Genomic DNA, 9239 nt, shown 5'->3' on the forward strand with positions numbered 1-9239 from the left:
ACCTCAACAAAGGTTCAAAACAAGAACATGTTTAACAGCGGAAGCACTAAAAGTAATTTTTCCACAACCTGTGCGATTAAATAGGCAATACCAAAGATAGTCCAAGCAACAATTATAATGGCAGAAATTAAATAATCAGACACCAGAATTTTAACGTGGAAAACCCCCCCAAAAGAGGGACAAAAAATCCACGGACCTAGTCCAGAAAAGATCTTTCACTATCAGAATAATGGGTACACAAACACTCTTCCTAGTGACACTAGGGCATCTCAACAATCAACAAAATACATCACCACAACTGGTGGAATTAACATAAACCTTCCACAAAAGCGGGTATCTCAAATCAGGCAAAAGAGAAGGCAATACAACTAGCAAGTTATATCCTAATGTTCATCTCTACACCAGGAATAACATACTAAAATTTCATAAGAAATGGAGCAAGTTTACTAAGTCAATGTGATCAAAGTTGGCTTGCCCTTTTCCCCTAATTTCTTCTTCTTCTCTCGACGCCGAAAATCCTTGCTCGCTTCGTTGCTTTCAATTTCAAGAAAGAAAGCTTCTCTCTCTCTTCTCCCGTGGCTTATGCCACTTTCTTTCTTTCTTTATTTCTTTTTTTTAAATTTGTTGGCCCCACTTGGTTGGGGACCCACCAACAAATCTCTCCCTCACCAACTCAAGTGGGAATAGGCTGCTCCACCAAGCCCACCTTCTCTTTGCAATAATCAAACTTCACTGTAGGTAAACTTTTAATCATCATATCTGAACCATTATCATCAGTATGGATCTTCTCAAGTGCATATGACTTCATCTCAAGCACTTGACGTATCCAATGATACCTCACCTCTATGTGCTTCGATCTGGAATGAAACGTCAGATTCTTGCTGAGATAGATAGCACTCTGACTATCACAGAATAACACAAACTTCTCTTGATTGATACCTAAATCTTGTAGAAATTTCTTCATCCACAAGAGTTCCTTTGAAGCTTCAACAACAGCAATGTATTCTACCTCTGTAGTAAACAAAGCAACACATTTCTGAAGTCAAAATTGCCACGACACAGCTCCCCTTGCAAAAGTCATCATATAATCAGAAGTAGACTTTCTTGAATCAAGATCCCCAGCCATATCCACATCTGTGTAACCATCCAACACAGGTTGGACACTCCCAAAGCATAAACAAACTCTAGAAGTACCATTAAGGTATCTAAGAATCCACTTCACTGCTTGCCAGTGTTCCTTGCCAGGATTTGAGAGAAACCGACTAACAACTCCAATGGCATAAGCAATATCCGGCCTGGTGCAAACCATAGCATACATCAAACTGTCAACTACAGATGCATATGAAATCTTCATTTTTGCTTTCTCTTTCTCACTTGTAGGACATTGCTGCGAACTCAGCTTGAAATGACTAGCAAGTGGAGTACTAACAGGTTTAGAATTACTAAACCTCTCTAAAACCTTCTCAATTTACTTCTGCTGCGACAACCACAGTTTTCCATTCTTCCTGTCACGAGTGATACTCATACAAAGGATTTTCTTTGCAGGACCCAAATCCTTCACAACAAAGGATCTGTTCATGTCTTTCTTAAGACTTTCAATCTTTTTAGTGTCATGACCAACAATCAACATGTCATCAACATAAAGCAAGAGAATTATAAAATCACCATTAGAGAATTTTTTAACATACACACAATGATCAGAAGAAGTGTTACTATACCCATGACCTGTGACCTTCCATGAAGGAATCAAACTTCATGTACCACTGTCTTGGCGCTTTCTTCAGCCCATATAAGCTCTTCTTCAAATTTCATACAAGGTGCTCCTTTCCTTTAACCTCGAAACCCTCTAGTTGCTCCATATAAATTTTTTTATCTATGTCATGTGAAGGAATGCAGTATTCACATCAAGCTGCTCAACCTCTAAATTCAAGCTAGCCGCCAATCCAATCATAACTCGAATAGAGGATATCTTCACAACTAGAGAGAAAATCTCCTCAAAATAAATACCTTTCTTTTGCTCAAAGCCTTTCACAACCAATCGAGCTTTGTACCTTGGCCGTGAGACATTTTCATCTGCTTTTAATTTGAACACCTATTTATTCTTGAATGCTCTCTTACCCTTTGGCAACTTTACCAATTCAAAAGTATGATTCTCATGCAAGGATTTCATTTCTTCTTGCATGGCCTTCAATTAATCTTCCTTATGCTCATCAAACATAGCTTCCTGGTAGTTTTCTGGCTCCCCAGTCTCAATGTTTATCACATACTTATGAGGAGAGTATTTCTGAGAAGGATGACGCTCTCTAGTAAATCTTCTCGATTCAGGCTCAACTGGTGGTTCAGGTGAAACTTCAACATCTGGCACCTCAGGTTGAAGTGTAGGTTCATCATGCAAATCATCACCATCATTATCAACTTGTACATCTCCCCCATCAACAGGAGGTCTAGTGGAAGGACCAGGTTCATCATCAGCAGAACGTCTAACAGTTACTGTTGGCTTATTTGTCTTCTCAAGATCTTCAATAGTTTGGTCTTCAAGAAAAATCACATTTCGGCTTCTAATTATCTTCTTGCTCACTGGATCCCATAATTTGTAACCAAAGTCTTCATGACCATAACCCATGAAGATACACTGCTTTGACTTTCCATCAAGTTTGGACCTTTTATCTCTTGGAATATGAACAAAAGCCCTGCAACCAAACACTCGCAAGTGACTATAGGAGACATCTTTTCCTCTCCAAACTTTCTCTGGAACATCACCATTAAGTAGAACTGAAGGAGAAAGGTTGATCAGATCTACTACAGTCCTCATCGCTTCACCCTAGAAGGATTTAGGCAACTTTGCATGAGAGAGCATACACCTAACTCTATCATTGATAGTGCGATTCATTCTCTCTGCAACTCCATTATGTTGAGGAGTCTTAGGAACCGTCTTTTCAAGCTTGATCCCATGTCCTTTACAATACTCTTTAAACGGACCCCTGTATTCACCACCATTATCTGCTTAAACACATTTCAGTTTCTTTCCTGTTTCTCTTTCAACACTTGCATGAAAGTGTTTGAAGATTCTGAGCACCTAGTCTTAGATTTCAAAAAAAAATCCCACACTTTTCGAGAATAATCATTAATAAAAGTAACAAAATATGATGCACCACATAGTGTTTTAGCATCCATAGTGCAAACATCAATGTGAACTAAATCTAGAACATGTGATCTCCTATGAGGTCCAGAACTATAAAATGATACTCTAGCATGCTTTCCAACAAAACAATGAGTGCAAGTATTTAAAGTTGTACCTTTCACTGGAAGTGAGTGCTTCTTGGCCAAGACGCTTAGTTCTTTCTCGCTCAAGTGACCAAGACGTATATGCCACAAATCAAAAGAGGAATCATCAGTTACATTCACATCTTCTTTGCACAAATTTGCTTGCAACCGGTAGAGAGTAGTGATACTATTGTCTTCTCTAGCAACAATGAGAGCCCCTTTGGTAATCTTGCATTTTCCACTACCAAAGGAAGTGCAATACCCCTCTTGATCCAATGCCTTCACTGAAATAAGATTGAACCGCATATCTGGCACATGCCTAACATTCTTCAACTGTAACTTACATCCCATGTTGGCTTCAAGCCACAAATCACCCATACCAATGATATCACACACTCCTTTTTCTCCTAATTTGATCTTGTCAAAATTTCTAGCAGTATAGGAAGTGAAAAATTCACGCCTTGGAGTGACATGACATGAGGCACCAAAGTCCATAATCCAAGTGGAATCATCACAAACAAGATTCACATAATTTTCATCATATGTGATAAGAACATCTTCATAAACAATAGCAGCAGTTTCTTTATCATTATCTTTACCTTTGTCTTCGTTTGTTCCCATTGATTGTTCTCTTTTCAAGAATCTACAATACCTCTTGATATGTCCCGGCTTGCCACAATGGTGACAAATGAACTCCTTTCTTGGCTTGTACTTTCCTCTTGACTTGCTTCGACTCTCTGACCTGTCAGAACTGTGAGGTTTTCTACTTTGACTTCTCCCCCGTGACTCTGAAACAAGTGCTTCTGACTGGGAGGAGGCATTAGTCAAACCTCGCTCTTTTCTTCTGGCTTCTTCATTCAACATGCTCTCTTTAACCATTGCTAACGTAAACTTTTCATTTGGAGTTGAGTTAGTCAGTAGAACTTTCCAATTATCAGGCAAAGAGCTCAACAACAATAAGGCTTGCAACTCATTATTTATAGTGATTTGACTGATTTCATTATTTGTCAGTTGGTTCACCGTCTCCTGAAAAATGCTCAAGTGCTCCGGCATTGATTTACCTTCAACATACTTCATATTGACAAGCTTCTTAATCAAGAATGCTTTGTTTTGCACATTCTTTCTCTCATATAACTCCTTCAATTTCTTCCACATCTTCTCGGCATTCATTTCGGCGTCAACATGTGGATACACGCTAAGATCAAGCCATTACATAATCAAAGCAATTGCCTTCCGATTCAGCTTCTTCTATTCAGCATCAGATTTAGTACCTTTGGATTTATCTCCTTCCACAGGATCATACAAGTTCTTGCTATACAACATATCTTCCATGAGGGTCTTCCAAATTGAATAATTTTGGGAATTCAATTTGACCATATTCGGTCCATGAGTATTTTCTTCCATTTAATCAGCACAGAGACAAACAACCAAAGCTCTAGATACCACTTTATTGGGAAAACCTCAACAAAGGTTCAAAACAAGAACCTGTCTAATAGCGGAAGCACTAAAAGTAATTTTCCCACAACTTATGCGATTAAATAGGCAATACCAAAGATAGTCCAAGCAACAATTATAATGGTAGAAATTAAATAATCAGACACCAAAATTTTAACGTGGGAAAACCTTCAAAAGAGGGACAAAAAAACTACGGGACCTAGTCTAGAAAATATCTTCCACTATCAGAATAATGGGTACGCAAACAGTCTTCCTAGTGATACTAGGGCATCTCAACAATCAACAAAATACATCACCACAACTGGTGGAATCAACATAAACCCTCCACAAAAGTGGGTATCTCAAATCAGGCAAAAGAGAAGGCAATACAACTAGCAAGTTATATCCTAATGTTCATCTCTACACCAAGAATAACATACTAAAATTTCATAAGAAATGGAGTAAGTTTACCAAGTCAATGTGATCAAAGTTGGCTTGCCCTTTTCCCCCAATTTCTTCTTCTTCTCTCGACACCGAAAATCCTTGCTCGCTTCGTTGCTTTCAATTTCAAGAAAGAAAGCTTCTCTCTCTATTCTCCCGTGGCTTATGCCACTTTCTTTCTTTATTTCCTTTTTTTGTTTATAAAAATTTGTGGGCCCCACTTGGTTGGTGTTCATACCCTCAGTCGAGGTGACCGACCTGGATGATCGACGACAAAGTGACCGACCTGTTCAAGGCCGAAATTTCCGATCTCTTCTCCAAGAGGTCGGCCAAATCGATAGTAGAGGCCCAAGGGAGGCCCAAATAAAGGAACGCGACCCAAATCCAAAGGCAGCTCAAGCCTAGAAAGATAAGGGTGGTTCCCCTAAAGATAAAGATGACTTCACTCAAAGATAAGATAAGATAACTATCTTATCTCCAGGAAGATCACTCTACAAACATTATAAATACACTGGAGCACCCAGGTATAACTCATACTCTGATTCTACAAAAAAACCTGCTTAATACCCTTGCTAACTTAAGCATCGGAGTCCCTTGCAGGTACCCCCACCCTCCAGTGACAAAGGATCAGCAGCATTGCCTGTCCAACAAGTCGGACACGACAGCTCCGGCCGCCACGCACAAGCCGGACCCGTCATCTCTGATCAGTACAGAAGATCTCGTCCGAGATCGATCTACAATTTTAGGTAACCCTCGGAACAATTGGGGACCCACCAACACTACCATACATGTCGGGTTTGGTTATATAACCGACAGATGAGACTCACAGTTATAGGATAGGCATACATCATATGCATTTGTATGTTTTTCTTGAGTGTGCATTGATTTGATTTGCCTAACTGCTTAGTTGTTTTCATCTACTACTTGCTTTACTTGCTATATCTGTACCCTATCTGTGTTTTCTTTGTTTGATTTGTATGTGTGTGTATTTGAGAGACCCCTCATTTGATAGAGGTGTGATGAGGGTTGTTCCACCCGATGATTAGGAGGTTTGAAGGAGATAAGAGGTGAAGTGTTAGGTTAGAACTAGAATCCCCTCAAATTCAAAACAAAATCTTTTTTTAGTAAATTGAACTCAAATCATAATTCTTTTCTTAATAAATCAAACTCAAAACATACTTCTTTTATTAATAAATAAAACTCAAAACATAATTCTTTTCTCAATAAATCGAATTGAAAACATGACTCTTTCCGTAATAAATCGAAATCAAATAATATAATTCTTAAATCAAATTTTCTCTTAAATAACGCTTCAAATAAAGTCTTAGAATTTCATAAAAAATTTGGTAGCATCTCCTCTAGAATTTGGACTTTGCCACCCTTCAAAGGTCCCAACAACTAAACCAAACACTTCTCGGTTGTTCAAATCATTTCTAATAAATCATTATCTCAACAACTCCAACTCAACTCAAGAAAATTAACAAAAATCTATATTTCGAACAACCAATCCAGTAAATCACAATAATTCAACCTCAATTATCAATACGCGTTCAAACGCTCAATAATTATTATATCATAATTCAGAAACCAATTTAATCAATCAATCATTTATCCAAAACAACTCAGTTCAATCCATAAGACTCACATAATGGCCAAAAAGATATTATTTGCATCAATATCAATTTATAATAATTCTTGAGAGTAAAATAAGTTTAAGAAAAGTGCCCCTACCTGAATCGTGATTTAACTACGCCGACATATACAAAACTACTTTTTCTCCCGGTCCACAGCAGCAGCAGCTTCAATCGCGACTCGCAATAATCGAGACTCGACCCTATATTACCAAAACCTCAGAATCTCTAACCAAACATAATAGAATACTGATTTTCAAAGGTTCTGAAATGAAAACGCTTATCGTAACAAAGGAAGAACGAGTAAACCGAGCAGCGGCAACCTCGGCGGTGGTTCCGGCGACAGTAACGCTATACCCAGTGATCAAAAACTCTGGCAGTGGTGGCGACAGAGGACTGGCGAATGTTAGTGCAGCTTCTCGATGGCCAGCGGCACGGCAGTGCACCCTCTAGCAGCTCGACGGGATCCCTCTTTCTCGCGGTTCTGATTCCCTAATGGCAACGTGATGTCTCCTGGCTTCGAAAGTGGCAGAATAGTGAGGATGAGCTCCTCCAACTCACTTGCAGCAGCACCGTTGAAGGACGCGGCAGTGGCGGCAGCCAAACGCGAACGGCGACGAGGCTGACCGCAACCCTCTCTTTCTTGCACGTCGTCCTCCCTCTCGGTGACGATGATGATGGTGACACCTCGATAGCTTCTTCTCCTTTCTTGCGCGATGATGGTGACATCTCCATGAAACAGTGGCGACGGTGGAGTAGGACGTGATGAACGGTGGTGGTGGCACCCTTCCGCTGCCGGCGCACTCATCTCTCTCTCTCTCTCTCTCTCTCTCTCTCTCTCTCTCTCTCTCTCTCTCTCTCTCTCTCTCTCTCTCTCTCTCTCTCTCTCTCTCTCTCTCTCTCTCTGAGTGCTCTGTGTGTGTGTGTGTGAGGCAAGGTGAGGGGGTGGGGTGTGGCGCTAGGTTAGATAGGGTGGGGTGAGTGTGTGGGTGTATTAGGGCTAGGATTTTAATTTACGAAAAAGAGTAAGGGTAGGTTGAAAATTTTAAACAAAAATATGGATAATATAGTAATTAAAAATCAATTTTAATCCAACAATAATTATATATAAAAATACTATTTGTTCATCAATTTACAAATTATTTTTAAATAAATACTCTAATCCAAGAATTAGAGATAATATAATTAGTTTTTTATTCATAAAAATTAAAGTATTAAATTCCAAAATATCAATTATTTAAATCAATTCATATAAAATTCTTATTATTTTATAATTACTAAACTTTATAATTTAAATATGAAAATTATCCAATAATTATAAAATTAGATAAAAAATATAATTTAATTATCAAAACTTGATTTAATTAGTTTTAATAAAATAATTTCTAAAATTAAAATATTTAATGAATAAATAAATTAAAATTGACTCATAATAAGATTCTTTAAAAGTTCTGGATTTTTATTATCAAGAAATATTAATTAATCTAATAGTTTTTGTAATGACATAAGTCTATAAATTTGAAAACTTGAAAATCATGTCATAAAATATGATATTTTAACAGGTAACAACGTTGATCATATTATTTTGAATTCAAGAATGAATACAATACCAATAAATAAAATTGTTTCAGATAAATTTAATAAAGACAAATCTCCATAAGTATTGATATCAATGAGAAATTTTTCTACTTTAAAGATAAATGCAATTTTTTTTATGGATTTTCTATCTCGGTAGGTTGAAAATTAATCCATCACGTATTAATACTCCATTTATTAAGAGTCTGCCATTAACCAATGAATTGCTACACACACAAAGCAGAATTCAAACGCTAAATACTTTCTTAAGCGGACAGGTGAAAAGACCACTCAACCAACCCAAATTGATTAAGACAAATATTATATATTTTTAATATTTTCAAGTTCTAAAATATTTATAACAAGAATTACTATATATTTTTTGTTTATTTTTTAATAAAAAATTTTATATAATTTTATGTATTATCCCATGCAGGACGCAAAAACATACACTAATAATAATAATAACAAAGAAGTTAGATAGATAAATAGAAGTACAAAATGTTTTTATTATTTTAGCTAATTTTTAAATATTTTTATTCAATTTATGTTTGAAAATTAATCGTAAAAATATATTTATAATTTACTAGTAAAGATTAAAGTTGAGTAAAAAAATAAAAAATATAAACTTTAACTAAATAAATCATTAACGGAATAGTATAATATTGTTCTATTTTTATTAAGTTGATTCAATAAATAAGATTTTGCTAACATGTATCCTAAAAATATATTTTAAAAATATCATAAAAAATATTTTATTAAAAATAATTAAAAAAATAAATTTTTTATATTTCAAATGCATTAAATTCATAAAAACTTAAAAAAATTTTATTATTATACTTTTAAAATATATGTTTAGGATATAACATAACTAAATTTATTTAATAAAATATT

Source organism: Arachis stenosperma, chromosome 5 (genome assembly GCF_014773155.1).
Source record: "Arachis stenosperma cultivar V10309 chromosome 5, arast.V10309.gnm1.PFL2, whole genome shotgun sequence".
NCBI lineage: Eukaryota > Viridiplantae > Streptophyta > Magnoliopsida > Fabales > Fabaceae > Arachis > Arachis stenosperma.